The sequence below is a fragment of the Triticum urartu genome, chromosome 6A, assembly GCF_056163025.1.
Source record: "Triticum urartu cultivar PI428250 chromosome 6A, HENAU_Tu73, whole genome shotgun sequence".
Classification (NCBI taxonomy): domain Eukaryota; kingdom Viridiplantae; phylum Streptophyta; class Magnoliopsida; order Poales; family Poaceae; genus Triticum; species Triticum urartu.
Window position 1 is genome coordinate 326,910,976 of NC_141878.1, and position 22,722 is coordinate 326,933,697.

The following is a 22,722-nucleotide window of genomic DNA, read 5'->3' on the forward strand; positions in this document are numbered from 1 at the left end:
AACCCCGATGACAAGCCAGTCAATTGTTTCATACTTTTGATGTTCTCAAACTTTTTCAATCTTCATGCAATACATGAGCGTGAACCATGGACAAGCACTATAGGTGGAACAGAATGGTGGTGGTGGAGAAGACAAAAAGGAGAAGATAGTCTCACATCAACTAGGCGTATCAACGGGCTATGGAGATGCCCATCAATAGATATCAATGTGAGTGAGTAGGGATTGCCAGGCAACGGATGCACTAGAGCTATAAGTGTATGAAAGCTCAGAAAGAAACTAAGTGGGTGTGCATCCAACTCACTTGCTCACGAAGACCTAGGGCATTTTGAGGAAGCCCATCATTGGAATATACAAGCCAAGTTCTATAATGAAAAATTCCCACTAGTATATGAAAGTGACAAAATAGGAGACTCTTTATCATGAAGATCATGGTGCTACTTTGAAGAAAAAGTGTGGGAAAAGGATAGTAGCATTGCCCCTTCTCTCCTTTTCTCTCATTTTTTTATTTGGGCCTTTCTCTCCTTTTTTGCCTCTTTTTTCTTTTCTTTTTTATTTTTCGTCCGGAGTCTCATCCTGACTTGTGGGGGAATCATAGTCTCCATCATCCTTTCCTTATTGGGACAATTCTCTAATAATGGTGATCATCACACTTTTATTTACTTACAACTCAAGAATTACAACTCAATACTTAGAATAAAAAATGACTCTATGTGAATGCCTCTGGCGGTGTATCAGGATGTGCAATGAATCAAGAGTGACATGTATGAAAAATTATGAACGGTGGCTTTGCCACAAATACGATGTCAACTACATGATCATGCAAAGCAATATGACAATGATGGAGCGTGTCATAATAAATGGAACGATGGAAAGTTGCATGGCAATATATCTCGGAATGGCTATGGAAATGCCATAATAGGTAGGTATGGTGGTTGTTTTAAGGAAGGTAAATGGTGGGTTTATGGTACCGGCGAAAGTTGCACGGTACTAGAGAAGCTAGCAATGGTGGAAGGGTGAGAGTGCATATAATTCATGGACTCGACATTAGTCATAAAGAACTCACATACTTATTGCAAAAATCAATTAGTTATCGAAACGAAGTACTACGCGCATGCTCCTAGGGGGATGGATTGGTAGGAAAAGACCATCGCTCATCCCCGACCGCCACTCATAAGGTAGACAATCAAAAAATAAATCATGCTCCAACTTCATCACACAACGGTTCACCATACGTGCATGCTACGGGAATCACAAACTTTAACACAAGTATCTCTCAAATTCACAACTACTCAACTAGCATGATCCAATATCACCATCTTCATATCTCAAAACAATCATAAGGAATCAAACTTCTCATAGTATTCAATGCACTTTATATGAAAGTTTTATTATACCCACCTTGGATGCCCATCATATTAGGACTAATTTTATAGCCAAAGAAAATTACCATGTTGTTCTAAAAGACTCTCAAAATAATATAAGTGAAGCATGAGAGATCAATAACTTAAATAAAATAAAACCACCACCGTGCTCTAAAAAGATATAAGTGAAGCACTAGAGCAAAATTATCTAGCTCAAAAGATATAAGTGAAGCACATAGAGTATTCTAATAAATTCTGATTCATGCGTGTCTCTCTCAAAAGGTGTGTACAACAAAGATGATTGTGGTAAACTAAAAAGAAAAGACTCTAATCATACAAGACTCTCCAAGCAAAACACGTATCATGTGGTGAATAAAAATATAGCCTCAAGTAAAGTTATCGATAGACGAAGATGAAAGAGGGGATGCCTTCCGGGGCATCCCCAAGCTTAGGCTTTTGGTTATCCTTGATTTTTACCTTGGGGTGCCTTGGGCATCCCCAATATTAGGCTCTTGCCACTCCTTATTCCAAAATCCATCAAATCTTTACCCAAAAACTTGAAAACTTCACAACACAAAACTCAACAGAAAATCTCATGAGCTCCGTTAGTATAAGAAAATAAACCACCACTTTAAGGTATTGTAATGAACTCATTTTTTATTTATTGTGGTGTTAAACCTACTGTGTTCAAACTTCTCTATGGTTCATACCCCCCGATACTAGCCATAGATGTATCAAAATAAGCAAACAACACACGAAAAACAGAATCTGTCAAAAACAGAACAATCTGTAGCAATCTGTAGGTTTCGAATACTCCTGTAACTCCAAAAATTCTGAAAATTTAGGAAGACCAGGAAAATTTGTATATTGATCTACTACAGTTGGAATTGGTATTTTATCGCTCTCTGGTAAAAAAATAAAATTATTTTCGTGAGCGCATACTTTATGTTTTTCTCAGCAAGATCAAACAATAATCACCCAAAAAGATCCTAAAGGCTTTACTTGACACAAACACTAACTAAAACATAAAAAACACAATCATAACAGAGGCTAGATGAATTATTTATTACTAAACAGGAACAAAAAGTAAAGAGCAAAAATAAAATTGGGTTGCCTCCCAACAAGCACTATCGTTTAACGCCCCTTGCTAGGCATAAAAACAAGAATAGATCTAGGTATTGCCACCTTCTCCCTTTTGGTGAAAAAGAGAGAATTTCTTATCTAAAGCACTTATCTTTCTATTTTGTGAGAGTACGTGGCCATTAATGGTAGAAGAAAGATTAAGCACACTACGAAAATCTGCATCTAAGCTAGCCTTCATCTCTTTGATAATTTCATTCTGATAAAAACACAAGAGAGGTGGATTCAACCTTTTCACTCATGGGGTACCCGAATATAGTTATCATATTTTCATAGGTATCGATGCATCCCCCTCAACAAAACCTTCTTCAAAAGTAGAATCTAAAACTTGCTTGAAAGAAGAAGGTAAGCCAACATAAAAACTTTTTAAGTAAATCTCAATTTGATATTGGGGCACATAGCTGGCTCGGATCCTTAATAGCCTATCCCAAGCATCTTTCAAAGTTTCATCAAGCAAATAACAAAAATTTCCAGGATCATCTTCATCAAAATTATCCAAGCTCTCATCGATAATCCCGGTAGGTCTTTCCATAGCATCATTATTTGTGAGATTAGAAAGGATAGAGGGGCTATCCAAAGTATTAAAACCCGGGAGAAAACCCTTAGCCCCTTTTGGTTCGGCCATGGCAATAGAAAGGCAAAGGTTTTTGAAAATCATTCTAGAAGTGGGGGAGAGGAAAACAAGAGGCGAATGGCAAATAATGTAATGCGAGGGAGAAGAGTTTATGATGGGTACTTGGTATGTCTTGACTCGGCGTAGATCTCCCCGGCAACGGCGCCAGAAATCCTTCTTGCTACCTCTTGATCATGCATTGGTTTTCCCTTGAAGAGGAAAGGATGATGGAGCAAAGTAGTGTAAGTATTTCCCTCAGTTTTTGAGAACCAAGGTATCAATCCAGTAGGAGACAACACACAAGTCACCTAGTACATGCACAAACAATTAAGAACCTTGCAACCAATGCGATAAAGGGGTTGTCAATCCCTTCATGGTCACTCGCAAAAGTGAGATCTCATAAAGATAGTAAAGTAAATATTTTTGGTATTTTTATTGTATAGATTGGAAAGTAAAGATTGCAAAATAGTAAACGAGATGTGATGTAAATAAAAGAGATGCAATATAAATAAGAAAGAGACCCGGGGGCCATAGGTTTCACTAGTGGCTTCTCTCAAGGTAGCATGTATTACGGTGGGTGAACAAATTACTGCCGAGCAATTGATAGAAAAGTGCATAGTTATGAGAATATCTAGGCAATGATCATGAATATAGGCATCATGTCCGTGTCAAGTAGATCAAAACGATTCTTCATCTACTACTATTACTCCACACATCGACCGCTATCCAGCATGCATCTAGAGTATTAAGTTCATAAGAACAGAGTAACTCATTAAGCAAGATGACATGATGTAGAGGGATAAACTCAAGCAATATGATATAAACCCCATCCTTTTATCCTCGATGGCAACAATACAATACGTGCCTTTGAAAGTGCAACTATACCTAGGTGGTTTTGGTAATTCATAGCAACATATAGCTCATTGAGCTAATACTATTCCAAGATGATTATTTCAGGAAAGCTCAATGATTGGCATGGCATGGATGTGAAAGTGGAACCCTCAAAATGCTAAGGACAAAGGATTGGCTCAAGCTCAAAAGCTCAAGACTCTTCATTTTATATTTTAGTGATCCAAGATCACATTGAGTCTTTAGGAAAAGCCAATACTATTAAGGAGGGATGAGGTGTTGCTTAATGAGCCTCTTGCTTCATGTGCTTAGTGATATGCTCCAAAACCCTCAACTACTTTCCCATATCCACATATGACCTAAACCCTAAGCCAAACTCGGTCCTACCGATTCTTCCTATCTGGCGCCACCGAGTTTCACTTGTCATTAGCCACTGCCAAACCCTAGCAATTCGGTTCTACCGATAAGGATCTCGGTCTCACCGAGATGGGGTTGCAAACTCTCTGTTTCCCTTTCGTAACTTTTCGGTCTCACCGAAAGAGCGAATCGGTCCCACCGAGATTGCAATGTAAACTCAGTGTTTCCCCTTTGTAACTTTTCGGTCTCACCGAGTTCCACTCGGTCTCACCGAAAGAGCAAATCGGTCCCACCGAGTTTGCCTGACCAACTCTCTGGTTAGCTAATTACCAAATTCGGTCTCACCGAGTTTGTGTAATCGGTCTCACCGAGATTACGTTATGCCCAAACCCTAACCATATCAGTCCTACCGAGTTACATGTCTGTCCCACCGAAAATCTCTAACGGTCACTAGGTTTACATTTTCGGTCCGACCGAGTTTATTGATTCGGTCCCACCGAGATTGGAAAACTGTGTAACGGTTGGATTTTGTGTGGAGGCTATATATACCCCTCCACCTCCTCTTCATTCGAAGAGAGAGCCATCAGAACACACACACCATTCCAACTCATATGTTCTGAGAGAGAACCACCTACTCATGTGTTGAGACCAAGATATTCCATTCCTACCATATGAATCTTGATCTCTAGCCTTCCCAAGTTGCTTTCCACTCAAATCTTCTTTCCACTAAATCCAAATCCTATGAGAGAGAGCTGAGTGTTGGGGAGACTATCATTTGAAGCACAAGAGCAAGGAGTTCATTACCTACACACCATTTGTTACTTCTTGGAGAGTGGTGTCTCCTAGATTGGCTAGGTGTCACTTGGGAGCCTCCGACAAGATTGTGGAGTTGAACCAAGGAGTTTGTAAGGGCAAGGAGATCGCCTACTTCGTGAAGATCTACCGCTAGTGAGGCAAGTCCTGTGTGGGCGATGGCCATGGTGGGATAGACAAGGTTGCTTCTTCGTGGACCCTTTGTGGGTGGTTGCTTCTTCGTGGACCCTTCATGGGTGGAGCCCTGTGTGGACTCGCGCAACCGTTACCCTTCGTGGGTTGAAGTCTCCATCAACGTGGATGTAGGATAGCACCACCTATTCGAACCACGGGAAAAACATCCGTGTCTCCAATTGCGTTTGAATTCTCCAAACCCTTCCCTTTACATTCTTGCAAGTTGCATGCTTTACTTTCCGCTGCCAATAAACTCTTTGCATGCTTGCTTGAATTGTGTGATGATTGCTTGACTTGTCCTAAAATAGCTAAAATCTGCCAAGAACTAAAATTGGGAAAAGGTTAAGTTTTTATTTGGTCAAGTAGTCTAATCACCCCCCTCTAGACATACTTTCGATCCTACAAGTGGTATCAGAGCTTTGGTCTCCATTTGCTTTGATCTCCATAGCTTTGGTGGTCATAGCCTTGGTTTCACAACCTAGGAGAGTATGGCATCTAGCGAGGGAAATTATCACCGTAGAGGTCCTTACTTTGATGGTACTAATTTTGCTAGTTGGAAGCATAAAATGAAAATGCATATTCTTGGACATAACCCCGCCGTTTGGGCTATTGTGTGTGTTGGTTTGCAAGGTGACTTCTTTGATGGGAGAGAACCAAACCATGAAGCTACTGCGGATGAGTTGAAGATGTTGCAATACAATGCTCAAGCTTGTGATATTCTCTTCAACGGATTGTGCCCCAAAGAATTCAACAAAATCAGCCGTCTTGAGAATGCAAAGGAAATCTGGGACACTTTGATTGATATGCACGAAGGTACCGACTCTGTCAAGGAATCCAAGTTGGATGTGCTTCAAAGCCAACTTGACAAGTTCAAGATGAAGGATGGTGAAGGTGTCGCTGAAATGTACTCTAGGCTTGCTCTCATCACAAATGAGATTGTCGGCTTAGGAAGTGAAGAGATGACCGATAGATTCATCATCAAGAAGATTCTAAGAGCCTTGGATGGAAAATATGATACCGTGTGCACATTGATCCAAATGATGCCCAATTACAAAGATCTCAAGCCAACGGAGGTGATTGGAAGAATTGTTGCTCATGAGATGTCACTTAAGGATAAAGAGGAACTTCACAACAAATCAAGTGGTGCCTATAAAGCCTCATGTGAAGCCCCTACATCATCAAGTGAGAAACAAGACTTCAATGAAGAATTGAGCTTAATGGTGAAGAACTTCAACAAGTTCTACAAGAGTAGAAGCAAAGATAGAAGCTTCAAGTCAAGGTCCTACAATGACAAAAGATCTTCTAGTCGAGAGCGAAACTGCTACAATTGTGGAAGACCCGGACACTATTCCAATGAGTGTACGGCTCCCTACAAGAGAAGAGAAGATTCTCCAAGAAGAAGAAGCAAAGAATCACCACCAAGAGAGAGAAGGAGTAGAGATGATCGTTATGAACGAAGATACTCATGGAGAAGCAAGGATTCGGAAAGGAAGGAAAAATTATCAAGGAGCTACACAAGACGAAGACATCAAGCTCATGTTGGTGAATGGGTATCCGGCTCCGACTCCGACAGCCACTCCGAGAGAAGTTATCACTCCGACTCCGAAGATACTCAAGATGAAGGTGTTGCCGGTCTAGCACTTGTGTCAACCAACTCCTACGACATATTTGACTCACCAAATGAAGGAATTGGAAGATGCTTCATGGCCAAAGGTCCTAAGGTAACACACCCCGAGTATGTTGATTTCAATAGTGATGAAGATGACTTGTTAGGTGTTGATTTGCTTGTTGACAACTCTAGTGATGAATACTACGATGAAACGTCAATTAATCATGCTAATCAAGATAAAACAAATGACAATGATAAGGAGAAAATTGAGGCTCTAACTAAAGAACTAAACACTCTTAAGTTAGCTCATGAAACTATCTTCGAAGATCATCAAGAACTTTTAAGAGCTCATGAGAAATTACGCTTTGAAAAACTCAATCTTGAGCAAGAGCATGAGTTCTTAAAAGCAATCAATGATGATCTCCGCAAGAAAAGTTCTTCTTACATTGCCAAGCGTTTACTCTTATCCACTTACATGCCTCAAGTCAAGTCTAGTAACAAGAAAGATTCTTCCTCTAGCAGTAACAATGATCATGCTAAATCCAATATTGTTGCTTCTAGTAGTTCTCTTGATTCCACTAATGATTCTCTTAGCCAAGTTACACTTGAGCAAGAAAATAGTTTATTGAAGGGAATTATGGAGAAAGGAGTGTACAAAAGCCTTGCCGGGAGTAAGCAATTCGAGGAAATTGTGCGGAAGCAAGGAATGCACCGGAAGAATCAAGGTGTTGGTTTTGAACGAAAGTTCAATGCCCATGGAGTTGAGTGGGAAGAAGATCAATACCCCAAGACAAAGTTTGTTCCTCAACAAGAGAAGTATGATACTTCTTTCAAGGGGACACAAGCTCAAGATGATCTTCCACCACAAGACTACAAGCAAAAAGGCAAGGACAAGCTTCAAGAAGAAATTGACGCATTTGAAGAAGCTCCTAAGACCTTAGTCAAGTGGATTCCCAAGACTACTTCAAGTTCCACTTCATCAAGTACGACTACAACTCCAAAGATTCCCATCAAGATGATGTGGATCCAAAAGAAGAAGAACTAGAGAGTTCTTGAGGGTGACTCCGCCAACATACTTCACTCTTATCATTTTGGCAAGAACAAGTGCAATCAACTTCCACATCTTGCACTAGTTCAAGGAGTCACAAACCCTCTTGTTGGTAAGACAAGGGACAAGGTAACCTAAAAGTTTTCATGGACATCATCTTTTGTGTGCATCACTCTATGTCTATGGATATCCTTGTTTGTTCCTTGTGGGACTAACCCATGTAGGTATTGAAAGTGCAATTCACTCAAATGGATAGCTTCAAGTGATCTACATCAACATTGAGCATCCACATCTTCAACATCTACATGAAGTCATCATCGACAAAACCCAAGGTTAGTTCATCCCTCTTATGGGGGATATCACATCTAGGGGGAGCTTTACTCTAAGACTTGAGCTAAAGCAACTCTAAAGATGTGAACACAACAATGCTTTATGTAAAAGTGGTAACCCCACTTGAGCTTAAACGATGAGTATGACCTATGATCAAGTGTTCTCACTTGACTCCTAAGTCAATATACTCATATATAGATGACCTTGTCATCGCAAATTGCTTGATAGATGCTAGAATTGGTTGTGCATGCCTTGCCACATATTTCATTTGCCATCTTATTGTGTGAGCATGATGGTTGCATATTTTACTCATTCGAGGACATCCACTTGTTGTTTTGATTGTTTGGTTTTACTTCCTTTTGCCAAGTGGATGGACAAGAATGCCTAAGTACCTCCTCTAGCTATCTATGCTTTTCTCGTCTCAAACTCTATTCATGCTGCATCACAAAATTTGATCAAGTCAGATTCGAACCACTCTGTGTGAGGAGCGCTCGGAGTCCCCGATTCGTCATAGACTTAAACTTCCAAAACCTCTTTATGATTCTCGGTCTGACCGATACCCCACTTTCGGTCCTACCGAGATCATTAAGTTGATCTAGGTTTTCGATCTCGGTGCAACCGATTTGAACATTTCGGTCACACCGAGTTTCAGTAACTGCACGCAGTTATGAATCTCGGTGCCACCGAGTTGTTCCACTCGGTCACACCGATAGGGTCGGGCTATATATAGTCACGGGCAAAATTTTGGAAATTTCTCCAAACCCCTTCACCCGCGCGATAGCCTGCTCTGCCAACGTGGTCTCCGGATCGTCTCCTCGCCGCCAGCCGCCTCCAGCCACTGGTCTCCGTCGCCGTCAACGGGAATTCTGCCCCGCCGTTGCCGCCGTAGAGAGTCTCCGCCAAACTAGGGTATGGACTCGATCTTTGTGCTATTCCCCAATCTGATTCCTAGCACATTGTGATCATATTGATTCTAGCCACGTTTGATAAACTTCTATCCAGTCAATGAACTCATAGATTAGGTTTGATTCGAAAATTCTAGGTTTAGGTTTCTGCCGAAACCATCTCGGACCCACCGAGTTGAAAAACTCGGTCCCACCAATTTGGCTTATGCCATTGCACAAGTGAGACTCAGTCTGACCGAGAATTACTTATCGGTGTGACCGATTTTGGAACTCTGTGAAACCCTAGCAGTCTCGGTGCCACCGAACTGTGACTCGGTCCAACCGAGTTCACTAGTTTAGGTTCCAAAACAGCTTCGGTATCACCGAGTTTGAAAATCGGTAGATCCGAGATGATTTCAGTGGGAAACTAAAACTAAGTTTTTGGATCATTCTTTTGCAAAAATCTCTGCATTTTGTGATGCTCATCCACTCTATCTCATCTATAACCTATTCACAGGGTCAGCAGTCAGAGTTTGCGGCATGTCTGATCAAAGTGATAGCCAGAATCTGTCAGAACAGCAAGTGGTGATGAGTGAGGGCACTAGTCCCTCAAGTTCTTCAGATGAGGGCAGCAGGAGCACCCCTAGCAACTTGCCAAAGGCTGCCACGAGACAGGGGAAGAAGAGGACTTCAGATTCCGAAGATGAAGACTATGTGGCAGAGGAAGAGGCCACTTCCAAGAGAGTTGAGCCAGCTCAAGGCACTAAGCCAGGCCTGAAAATCAAAAGGCCAGCAGGCAGGCAGCCAATGTCAAAGGCCAGAATGTCAACTGAGAAGCCCATAGAGCCAGTTGCAGCTGAGGGCAAGAAAAGAAAGGAAAGGGTGAAGAAGACTGTGGCTAGAGTGCTTGGCAAAGCTTCCATCATGGAAGAGGAAGAGGAAGAAGAAGTAGCTGCACCAGCACCCAAGGCACCCAAGCTAATGGGAGATGCCATAAAATCAGGGGGAGCTGCTTCCAAGGCCAAGCCAGCTCCAAAGCCAAAGCCAAAGAGGAACACAAGAAGCATCCCAGCTGCTGAAAAGAACAAGGCCCCAGTGCCTGAAGCTGCAGAAGAAGAAGAGAATATCCTAAAGAAGCTAAAGCCCAAGATCCCAGACCACAACGATGCTCATCCTGTGGCTGAGGACATGAAGCTTAGGAGGGATTCAGGGCTAAGGAAATGGAGAGAAGCAGACTCGTATGCTTTAAGGAGAAGGACAACAGTTGACTACAAGTTTCACACCAAGGAGCAACAGGATTTTTATGAGACAGTGCTGCTAGATAAGAAGCCCATTGTCCACGATATGCGATGGGTTGATTGGACATACATCAAGGACAATGAGGAGCACTATCCTGGAGTGCAAGACAGCTTCATAGCTTGTGGAGTAGCTGACTTTGTTGGGCAGAAGCTCACAAAGTGGAATGAGGAGCTTATAATGCAGTTCTACTCCACGACACATTTTTATCCAGATGGGAGGATCACATGGATGTCTGAGGGTACGAGGTACCAATCCACTATTGAGGAATGGGCAAAGTTGATTAATGCCCCAGAGGAGCATGATGATGACATGGACATATATGCCAAGAAGAAGATGGACCACAACTCAATGTCCAATATGTACAAGGAGATCCCAAATGAAGCACTTGATACTTTCAAGTTTGGCTCAGTGCATTATCTTCTGTCAGGTCTGCCTACGATCAATTGGATACTAAGGCACACCTTACTGCCCAAGTCTGGAGAACACAAGATGATCAGAGGCCATGCTATCAACTTGCTACATGTGTTTGATGTGCCTCAGAAGTTCAAGGTGATGAGCCTAATAGTGGAAACAATCAAGAGGACTGCAGCAGACCAGAAGAGGAGCTGCGGATATGCCCCTCAAATTCAGGAGCTCATCAACTCCAAGATGGGCACGGGCATATATTTATTGGACAAGGAACACCTGCCCATCCGTCCAGATTTTGAGAACAATGAAGTTGTGATGACTAAGAACGAGCCATCGTTTGTACAAGCTTACGCAAAGAAGGAGAAAGCTGCCAAGATGCCAACTCAAGAGGAGGCATCTGAATATTTCTTGAAGACCAAACAAGAGTAGCTTGGTTACTTGATTGCATCCACGCTGAGGATTGAGCAAAGTCAGGCCACCCTCACTCAGAATCAGCAGAGCCTAGAGAGAATCATGGAACAGAAGTTCTATGACTTGGATGTCAAAGTAACGGAAGTTCAGTCTGCAGTGGAGCAGCTCCAGGAGGACATGCAGGAGAGGAGAGGCAGGACTACCACTCATGCCTTTGCCAGAGTGCCAAGAGGTCCAAGGTCATCTGCCGTGCCAGTTGCTGACACAAGAGCCACCACCTCAGCACCAGCCACAGCCTCAGTTCCACCAGCTCCAGCATCTACTTCAGCTCCAACTCCAGCGTCTACTTCAGCATCTACCGAAGCCTTCGTCCTTGGAGTGATCCGGACTCCACGACCACCTGAAGATCAAGCCTGAGCGTCGATCTAGTGCTATGCATTTTCTAGGAACTTTTTGGTAACTTGTTGCCAAAGGGGGAGAAGATGTATAGATCATAGGCTTCGAGAGAGAGAGTGTTGCTTTTCTCTCTTGCTTTATTTGGTGGTTTTTCAAACTTGTTTTCTTTTGAGTGCTTGAGATACTACGTCATTATTTGTGAGACATTGATGATCATGTGTTTGATCATAAGCTACACTTAATGCTTGCTTAATTCTATTACCTTATCTATCTTATGTGATCTTTCACTTTTCTTGGTGATGAGTGCATGTATTTCATTCTTATCATTTTAAGCGCTCCACCAAGATGTATGTGACATGGAAGAGTAACCCATGACTCTAACTCCTTATGCATTTGCAGTCCAAAGCAAATTTTAAATATGCACAAATTTAGGGGGAGCTCTTACTTATCACATACTTCTCAAAGCGACGATATATTTCATGCTTATTATCATTTGTCGAAGCTTTGATCTATATGTTATCATCAATTATCAAAAAGGGGGAGATTGAAAGTGCAACTATCCCTAGGTGGTTTTGGTAATTCATAACAACATATAGCTCATTGAGCTAATGCTATTCCAAGATGATTATTTCAGGAAAGCTCAATGATTGGCATGGCATGGATGTGAAAGTGGAACCCTCAAAATGCTAAGGACAAAGGATTGGCTCAAGCTCAAAAGCTCAAGACTCTTCATTTTATATTTTAGTGATCCAAGATCACATTGAGTCTTTAGGAAAAGCCAATACTATTAAGGAGGGATGAGGTGTTGCTTAGTGAGCCTCTTGCTTCATGTGCTTAGTGATATGCTCCAAAACCCTCAACTACTTTCCCATATCCACATATGACCTAAACCCTAAGCCAAACTCGGTCCTACCGATTCTTCCTATCCGGCGCCACCGAGTTTCACTTGTCATTAGCCACTGCTAATGACAAGCCAATACTATTAAGGAGGGATGAGGTGTTGCTTAATGAGCCTCTTGCTTCATGTGCTTAGTGATATGCTCCAAAACCCTCAACTACTTTCCCATATCCACATATGACCTAAACCCTAAGCCAAACTCGGTCCTACCGATTCTTCCTATCTGGCGCCACCGAGTTTCACTTGTCATTAGCCACTGCCAAACCCTAGCAATTCGGTTCTACCGATAAGGATCTCGGTCTCACCGAAATGGGGTTGCAAACTCTCTGTTTCCCTTTCGTAACTTTTCGGTCTCACCGAAAGAGCGAATCGGTCCCACCGAGATTGCAATGTAAACTTAGTGTTTCCCCTTTGTAACTTTTCGGTCTCACCGAGTTCCACTCGGTCTCACCGAAAGAGCAAATCGGTCCCACCAAGTTTGCCTGACCAACTCTCTGGTTAGCTAATTACCAAATTCGGTCTCACCGAGTTTGTGTAATCGGTCTCACCGAGATTACGTTATGCCCAAACCCTAACCATATCGGTCCTACCGAGTTACATGTCAGTCCCACCGAAAATCTCTAACCGTCACTAGGTTTACATTTTCGGTCCGACCGAGTTTATTGATTCGGTCCCACCGAGATTGGAAAACTGTGTAACGGTTGGATTTTGTGTGGAGGCTATATATACCCCTCCACCTCCTCTTCATTCGAAGAGAGAGCCATCAGAACACACACACCATTCCAACTCATATGTTCTGAGAGAGAACCACCTACTCACGTGTTGAGACCAAGATATTCCATTCCTACCATATGAATCTTGATCTCTAGCCTTCCCAAGTTGCTTTCCACTCAAATCTTCTTTCCACTAAATCCAAATCCTATGAGAGAGAGAGTTGAGTGTTGGGGAGACTATCATTTGAAGCACAAGAGCAAGGAGTTCATTACCTACACACCATTTGTTACTTCTTGGAGAGTGGTGTCTCCTAGATTGGCTAGGTGTCACTTGGGAGCCTCCGACAAGATTGTGGAGTTGAACCAAGGAGTTTGTAAGGGCAAGGAGATCGCCTACTTCGTGAAGATCTACCGCTAGTGAGGCAAGTCCTGTGTGGGCGATGGCCATGGTGGGATAGACAAGGTTGCTTCTTCGTGGACCCTTTGTCGGTGGTTGCTTCTTCGTGGACCCTTCGTGGGTGGAGCCCTGTGTGGACTCGCGCAACCGTTACCCTTCGTGGGTTGAAGTCTCCATCAACGTGGATGTAGGATAGCACCACCTATCCGAACCACGGGAAAAACATCCGTGTCTCCAATTGCGTTTGAATTCTCCAAACCCTTCCCTTTACATTCTTGCAAGTTGCATGCTTTACTTTCCGCTGCCAATATACTCTTTGCATGCTTGCTTGAATTGTGTGATGATTGCTTGACTTGTCCTAAAATAACTAAAATCTGCCAAGAACTAAAATTGGGAAAAGGTTAAGTTTTTATTTGGTCAAGTAGTCTAATCACCCCCCTCTAGACATACTTTCGATCCTACAGCCTTGCTGCCCCTACTGTCACTGGGAAAGGACACCGCAATATTGAACCCAAAGCTAAGCACTTCTCCCATTGCAAGAAAGATCAATCTAGTAGGCCAAACTAAACCGATAATTCGAAGAGACTTGCAAAGATATCAAATCATGCATATAAGAATTCAGATAAGAACTGTTGGGGATATTACTATTAGTTGAGACCCGCCCAGGAGGGGCCTGGTCAGCTTTAATGGCGGGTTATGCAAGAAGCCCAATAAACATTCAATATTGTAGTTTATTTAGTCTTATAGAAGGCCCAAAAGCCTGGGGCTGGCTTAAGGCCCGATATTATAAATAAACCGCCATATGTAAGGAAAGACTTGTAAAGAAAGACATGTAAAGGAAGTCACCGAGCCGGACACGATTATAAGCCGGCCGGGACTCTGTAGGCCACCGGGCGTCAACCCATGTATATAAGGGGACGACCCGGTGGCGGCTTAGGGCAAGAAACAACCAAGTCGATAACCAAGCCGGCGAGTTGAGCCTCTTGAAGATCGAAACCTCAGCAATATCAATCCCAACTAGACGTAGGCTTTTACTTTCATCATAAGGGGCCGAACTAGTATAAAAACTCTCTTGTGTCCTTTGTCCTGATTAACCCCTTTTAAGCTTCCTAGTGCGATGGCCCTACGACTAATTCTTGTTCTAGGACATCTGCCGTGACAATTTCACGACAGTTGACGCCCACCGTGGGGCTCGCGCACGGTGGTGTTGAGTTCTTGAAGGGATTTTTTTTCTCAAGAATCAAGGAGTTCGCAATCAGCCAAATAATGAAAAGCTGGTACGGGAAGCTCTACTCTAAATCAAAAGGATGAGAGTTGCGTGTTATGCGCCGCCATGACCAGATGAGTCGCCAAAGCCAGATCAATTTGCGTTGAAAAAACCGGATCAATTTTTGGAGCGTTGCGGCGCGGCGCCGAGACCGACAGGAATTCCACCAACTGCATCAATCCGGTCGGCGCGTCGGTTTACTCGGCAGCTGTTGGAATTTTTCTCCGCACCTATAGCACTCAAGTCCCAAGGTTATTTTTGTTTTGACCGGCCACCGCTTCGTTACGCAAGACCAAAGCAAAAGTACCAGTACGGCTTAAACTAGCACTCTGCCACGTGAAAGCCAACATCAACTATTCCTTTTTGGGAAGAGGGCTAGTACTACTTGAGTACTACTGGATCAGATGTGTCCCGTCCTTAACAGCTAGTACATCCATCCAAGTCGACCTCCGAGTCGGAAGAAGTGCTACTACAGGATCATTCGCACGCTGAAGTCATGAGAAGAAGATAAGGAAAGAAGCAAAACAGCTTGTTCGTTAAAAAAAAGACAAGCCGTTTTTTTCTCCAAGAAGATAAGCCGTTTTTTCCTGCACTTTTGAGTCGCCTTATCAGGGTCACCTTCGCTGTCTTAAACCGCCATGGTCCCCGGCAGTTTTCAAGTCGCCTGCTGCCACGTAATTGCTGGTTCAGGACATCTATTATTTTCTGTGGCCAAGCCGGTTTGCGCCGTTTCACGCCGGCTCACAAATGCCACGCTCGACGTCTACGTTTACGTCGGCTTACGGCAACACGTTTAAATTGCCGCGTCGGCTTACGGTGCTGCGCTCGACGCCCCCATCTGCATCAACGTACAACGTCACGCCTGACGTTTACGTCCACGTCAGATTTACCTTGCTGGTTTTACCGATCACAGCCTCCAGGCCGCCAGCATGGCGAGACTACCAAGTCTCCCGTGCACCGAGTCCAGCATCGCTCTGGTTCGTCGGCCTCCCGCAGAAGTTGACTATAGTACAACGTGACTACGCGCGATTGGATAATAATCAGGTGTTATCCCTCCTATATTTTTTATTAGTATATTTTAATTCCTCTGAGCATCATTACATTGCCTTATTGGTGTTTTTATATACAGGTAAAATTATTATTATATTGCGGGTATAGAGCACGCATTGGCAACGTTTTGCAAAGACATTTTCGTCAGTACCACACTACCCGATGAACGAATGTGAGCAAATCACCGCCCCTATGGCCTGGTCTACATCAACTCGCCCGTTCGTGTGGCTTACTGTGCCAGCAATTACTCGAGTCACCGGGGCCACTCTAAGCCGCCGCCGAGCGCGGGCTTCCAGGGTCGTGTTGAGACGCCTCTTCTGTGTTGAGCCGCCGGGGCCGCATTGAGCCGCCTCTGTCGCGTTGAACGGATCATCCATCATCCGAGCAAATTAGTGTTGTCAAGGAATTGTGCGGTTTGCCGGATCGATCAATCAAGTTGACTGACGTGCTACTAGCTAGCTTTGGAGTGAAGCTCCAATGAAGCAAGTGTATCAAAGTACTACTAATTGCAATGCACAGAGTTCAAGTACGGCGCGTCCATTTCAGATTGTACCTGGACCAAATCATCAAGAAGTCCACTCAGGTGATATCTTTCCTTTATATTTTGTCAGCATATTAAATCGTTTGAGAACAATTACATTGGTCTGTGATATTTTTTCGCAGGACCATTATTCATTACAAAAGTGCCGCATAACGCGCGTGCCAACATCACTTTTGGACTAGCGTTTATTGAGCCGCTGAGGCCGCATTGAGCCGCCTCTGCTGCGTTGAGCCGCCGGGAGTCACCGGTCTGCCTGAACCGCTGAGATTATATTGAGCCGCCTCTGACGCGGCATACAGATCATCTGTCATTCACAAACATCGGGTGATATCTATTTGAACTTATCTTATTAAACACTTATTGTTTTTGTCAAAGAACAATTACTCTGCCCTGTAACATTTTTACACAGGACAATTGTTTATGCCATTATACCGCGGATGCACGTTCGGCTGTGCGCACAGCTTCACGGACATGTGTGTTGCGGTCCATTTTGCATCAACATGTCGGTCGGCTTGCCCGTCTGCACCGGCTTACAACACCGCGGCTGACTCATTTGTTTGCTCCCGCGGCCAACTCAGCCATGATTGATTTCGGCCTCACCATGGTGATCGTCAACTCCACGGTGATAATTACTGACCTGACGCATCAGGTGAAATCCATCCAGTATATTTTATATTATATATTGCTTTCTTTAAAAGAGCAATTACTCTGGCTTGCAAGTTCTCCAGTGCAGGACAAGTTATATCACTGAAATGTTGAATGACTCATACCGGTCTATATCACGGTCAAATATGGAGAGTCTCAAGCCAACTCCTCGAGTAGTCTTAAAACTTGGGGGCTACAATGACATGACTCGGGAACTCTGGGTCATTGGAGGGAATGATAACCCGGTTCCAGAAGACACCGCCATATTGATGAAAATTTAAAGGCCATCAGAAAATTGTCGGTTCAAAATAAAGATTCCGGTTTAAAATCCGGTTAAAGAGACATCTCTCTCCCGCAAAGCTTTTAAGCTCTCAAATCTGGTTCAAACATCTGGCTCCAGGTAAATTTATCTCTTACAAAACTTTTTAGCTCTCAAATCCGGTTCAAACATCCGGCTCAAGGACAATCCGTATCCCACAAAATTTTGAAGCTTTCAAATCCGGTTTAAAGTTCCGGTTCAAAAAGAATTAATCTCTTGCAAGATTCTAGTTCTCAGGAAAATTAAAGGTTGCCAAAGAGAAACTTGCTTCCATGATGCGTGGTTCGAACATGGGTATCCTGCCTTACGGCTTATCTTATTATGGTCACTTGAGGGCTTCTTGCTCATCGAGCATAGCTGTCGGTACCCTCTTGATCGGCGCGATGCCAAAATTTATATGGTCACTTGGGGGCTTCCTGTTCAAACATAGGTCGTATTCAAACCAAAGAGAACATAGTTGTCGTAACCCTTTTGATCAGCGCAAAGCCAAACTCACTAGGGGGCTTCTTGATCGTATCCGAATCATAGCTTAACCCCTTTTGGGTCCGACTTGGATCGTATTTGAATCAGGGTCGTTAAAAACCTCTCAAGGTCATTTGGGGGATTCCTGTTCAAACATAGGTTGTATTCGAACCAAAGAGAACATAGCTGTCGGTACCCTCTTGATCGGCGCAACGCCAAAGCCACTGAGGGCTACATGGTCATATTTGAATCCTAGCTTAACCCCTTTGGAACGGTTTACTGATCGTATTCAAATCAGAAACTTCAATTTTTATTTGGTTTAAGTTTTTGCAAACAATCTTTTGGATTTTGATACTTTTTGCTCATATCTGAAGCATATAAGTGTGGTTTCGCTTAAACCCGGCTTGGCTTTGGACGATAAGTCGCCAGCATGTGACAATCATCATATATTTGGAAGTATTGGCTTCTAAGGATTGGGTTATCACCCTTACTGCACATGTCATGTAAACCGGCAATACAAATTAAATATCACAATGGTTATATGTGGGATATTATGATCCGCCCTGCCGTAAACCGCCAAGGGATCTTGTGATTTACTTATGTGCAGGATAAGACTACATTTGAGTGGTTACCCGCCCTGGCTTTTGACGTTAAGTCGCCAGGGCATATGTTGTTTAAACTCTATGCAAGATTTACAGAGCTATGACATACATAAATGATTAAGTTCCAGCCCATCATCAAATATTGAAATTGGTGTCTCAAAAGGGGTATCAATTCTTGATTTTCTCAAAGGCTATAAGCCGCCGGGTTATAAAAATTCCGGCTTACAATGGAGGCATATTAAATCGCCATCGTCCAAGATCCGCCGGGTATTTAAACTCCGGATTTACTTGTCAACAAATAAGGTATTCAAAGTCGCTTTTGCGCAATGGCTATTATTTTATCAATGGATATGATTTATTCTACAATGGAAAGAATAGTCCCGAGTTGCGGTAGGCTTACAACCCGACACTTTGGGGCTACATTATTCAGTTTGAGATTATATCAAATATGCAAGTCCCATGTCACTGCCAGCATGCACCATGGCACTTGGGGGCTAATGCAAAGACAATTTTACTGGCCTTATTGAAGACCCGACTCATCACATCATAATGAGCCGGCCCTTGGGGGCTACCAATTGCTCCTATCAACAATTCAAGGTACACAAGTTTTATTCCATTATATTGAAGGGTCCACTACTCAGTTGGTAAAGCGCAAAGCTCTTAACCTTGTGGGCGTGGGTTCAAGCCCCATGATGGGGATTACATCATATGATGTTCTTTTCAAAAGAAGTATATATAAAGTCCCAGGTCAATATTATCTTACCGAGCCGGCCCTTGGGGGCTACACGTTGTTGTTCAAGTCTATATGATCATATTTATAAAGTCCCTGCTCATTATTGCATAATGACCCGGCCCTTGGGGGCTACACTGGTTATAGTTTTTTATGAGTATAAGGCAATTACAAGTCCCAGGTTGCTGCAACCATGACAACCCGGCACTTGGGGGCTACATATATGGAGTATTCAGTCTTTACTAGTGACTAAGATGAACAACATGGATTTCTTCAAAGTGGCAGTATTTATATTGAAGCAAGTCTTAAGTCATCACTTTGTTTCTGCTCAAGACTTGGGGGCTACAGGTAATATGGATATAAGGGATAAAAAATCTTCAAATTCTCAGTTTTGAGTAAATCAGATTGACCCGGTGTCACCAATAACTATGACCCGGCGTTAGCAACAATTATGACCCGGTGCTATTAATATTTACAAACCGGATATTTTGACAATGATAAACCGACAAGTTCTACAAGCCGGTTGAAAGTCAGATGAGTTTTTTCAAGACCAATATTTTCTAAACCGACGCTTTGGAAGCCGATTCAAGTGGATTATTTTTACAATATTTCTCTATAAGATACCAATATCTGCAAATTCGCTCTGAAGCTAGCCTATTGACCAGGTTTGGACATATCTTTTAAAAGAGATTTGCTATAAGATCTTTGAGTATGCATCCAGGAAGAAATGACAAGGACTTAAAGATCATCAGGATCAGTTTAACATGGATAAATCCAAATTAAACTGGGGGCTAATGTCAGGGATATACCCCGCGGTATGACCCGGCCGGAATCATGACCCGACCGGGCTTGGCGACTCACCAGAGACCTGGCTGGAGCTTGGCGACTCACTGGCGATCCGCCCGGACATGGCGGTTTACATGTAACCCGCCTGGACATTGTGACTCACTGGAGACTCGGCGGGCGGATCAGACGGACGACAAGGCCCAAGGCCCAGCAGGCCGGCTTATACTCTGGTGGGCCAGCTTAAGAGGAAAGGGATGACGAATATTTCCTTCACGAGGAAGCAAGACCCGGAGTTGTATTCAACTTGTGAGGAAGGATAGACTATTCCTAGTCCTACTAGGACTCCACATGTAACCCGCCCCTTCAACATATATAAGGAGGGGCAGGGCTCCCCAAAGGGGGACATAAAATAATCTCTAGGGTTAGACACAAAGGGGGAGCCGGCTTATGCGGTGACTCTCTCATGAGCATAATGAGATCTAGCCACAAACATCATGTAGGGTTATTATCGGATGATGTTTCCCGGGGCCCGAAGTTGTCTAAATCCTTGTTTTATGTTGCGTCTCTCGATTCCACTCAACCCCTCTCAAGCTACCACATAGATGCGTTGGCCTCGCGACTAAGTCCTGACACTAGGACATCTGCCGTGACAATTCCACGACAAGAACCAAATAATATTCATAGATAATCTTGTTCATAAACCCACAATTCATTGGATCTCGGCAAACACACTGCAAAAGAGTATTACATCAAATATATCTCCAAGAACATCGAGGAGAACTTTGTATTGAGAATCAAAGAGAGAGAAGAAGCCATCTAGCTAATAATATGGACCCGAAGGTCTGTGGTAAACTACTCACGCTTCATCGGAGAGGCTATCATTTTGATGTAGAAGCCCTCCGTGATCGATTCCCCTCCGGCAGATCGCCAGAAAAGGCCCCAAGATGGGATCTCACGGGTACAGAAGGTTGCGGCGGTGGAAAAGTGGTTTCGTGGCTCTCTGCGATCGATATAGGGTATAAGAGTATATATAGGCGAAAGAAGTACGTCGATGGAGCTACATGGGGCCCACGAGGGTGGGGGCGTGCCCTCCCGCCTTGTGGCCGCCTCGCGAAGTTCCAAACTTTCACTCCAAGTCTCCTGGTTTGCTTTCGGTCTAAGAAAGATCATCGCAAAGGTTTCATTCCATTTGGACTCGGTTTGGTATTCCTTTTCTAAGAAACTCTAAAATAGGCAAAAAAAAATAGAAAGTGGCACTGGGCCTCTGGTTAATAGGTTAGTCCCAAAAATAATATAAAATAGCATATTAAAGCCCATTAAACATCCAAAACAGATAATATAATAGCATGGAACAATCAAAAATTATATATACATTGGAGACGTATCACTGGCGTCATCTTGACATCCCCTACGGGAGACACAGTCCGCTGCGTGTGGCAAATCATGTATACGAAGTCTAATAATGCAGCCAAATATGAGGCACTTCTACATGGTCTCTGCATGGCTGTCTCCATGGGCATACAACGCCTAGAGGTGCACGGTGACTCAAACCTCGCAATATCTCAGGTAAATGGAGAATTCGATGCAAAAGATCCAAAAATGGTGGCATAACGAAACACCGTATTAAAAATATTGGCTCGGTTCGAGGGGCTTGAATTTCATCATGTCGCTCGAGACAGTAACCATGCAGCAGACATACTCGCTCGCGTGGGAACCAAGCGCGACCCCGTCCCGCCTAATACCTTGGTGGAAAGGCTCTTCAAGCCATCCGTGGTATGGCACGACGAGAGCGGAGATGCTAGTACGGACCTGATCACGCCCCCATCAGCCAAACACAATACAGATATCATCAGGGGTTCGGATACCGAAATAATGCCCTCTGCTCATGACATCATGGCTGTTATTGCTCCTTGGACCGAACCCTTCCTGGCCTACCTTAATAGGCAGGAGCTTCCCGATGATCAAAATGAGGCCCGTCACATAGTTCGGCGTTCTAAAGCCTACAAAGTTCACGAAGGTGGGATGTACAAGAAAAGCACTACCAGAGTTCCCCAAAGGTGCATCTCCGAAGAGGAGGGACGACAACTCTTGGCCAAAATACATGATGGTTTGGGCGACCACCACGCCGCAGCTCGGGCCCTCGTAAGCAAAGCCTTCTGGACAGGATTTGTCTGGCCAACGGCCCGAGAAGACGCACAAGCCCTTGTCCAACGTTGTGTGGGATGTCAGCTTTTTGCCAACCAAAGTCATATGTCTCCCACTGCCTTAAGAATAATCCCCATCACTTGGCCCTTCGCGGTCTGGGGGATCGATATGGTCGGACCCCTTAAAGGGGGAATTCTCAAAAATAAATATTTACTGGTTATGGTGGATAAATTCACTAAGTGGATAGAGGCCAAACCAGTAAGAACGGCTGAAGCAGGACCGGTGATTGATTTTATATCCGGTGTGGTACACCGCTATGGTGTCCCGCACAACATCATCACTGATAATGGCTCCAATTTTACGGCCGATGAGGTGAAAAACTGGTGTGCTAAATTGGGCATTAAACTCGACTATGCATCTGCCTATCACCCTCAAAAAACGGTCAGGTTGAACGGGCTAATGGCCTGATAATGAG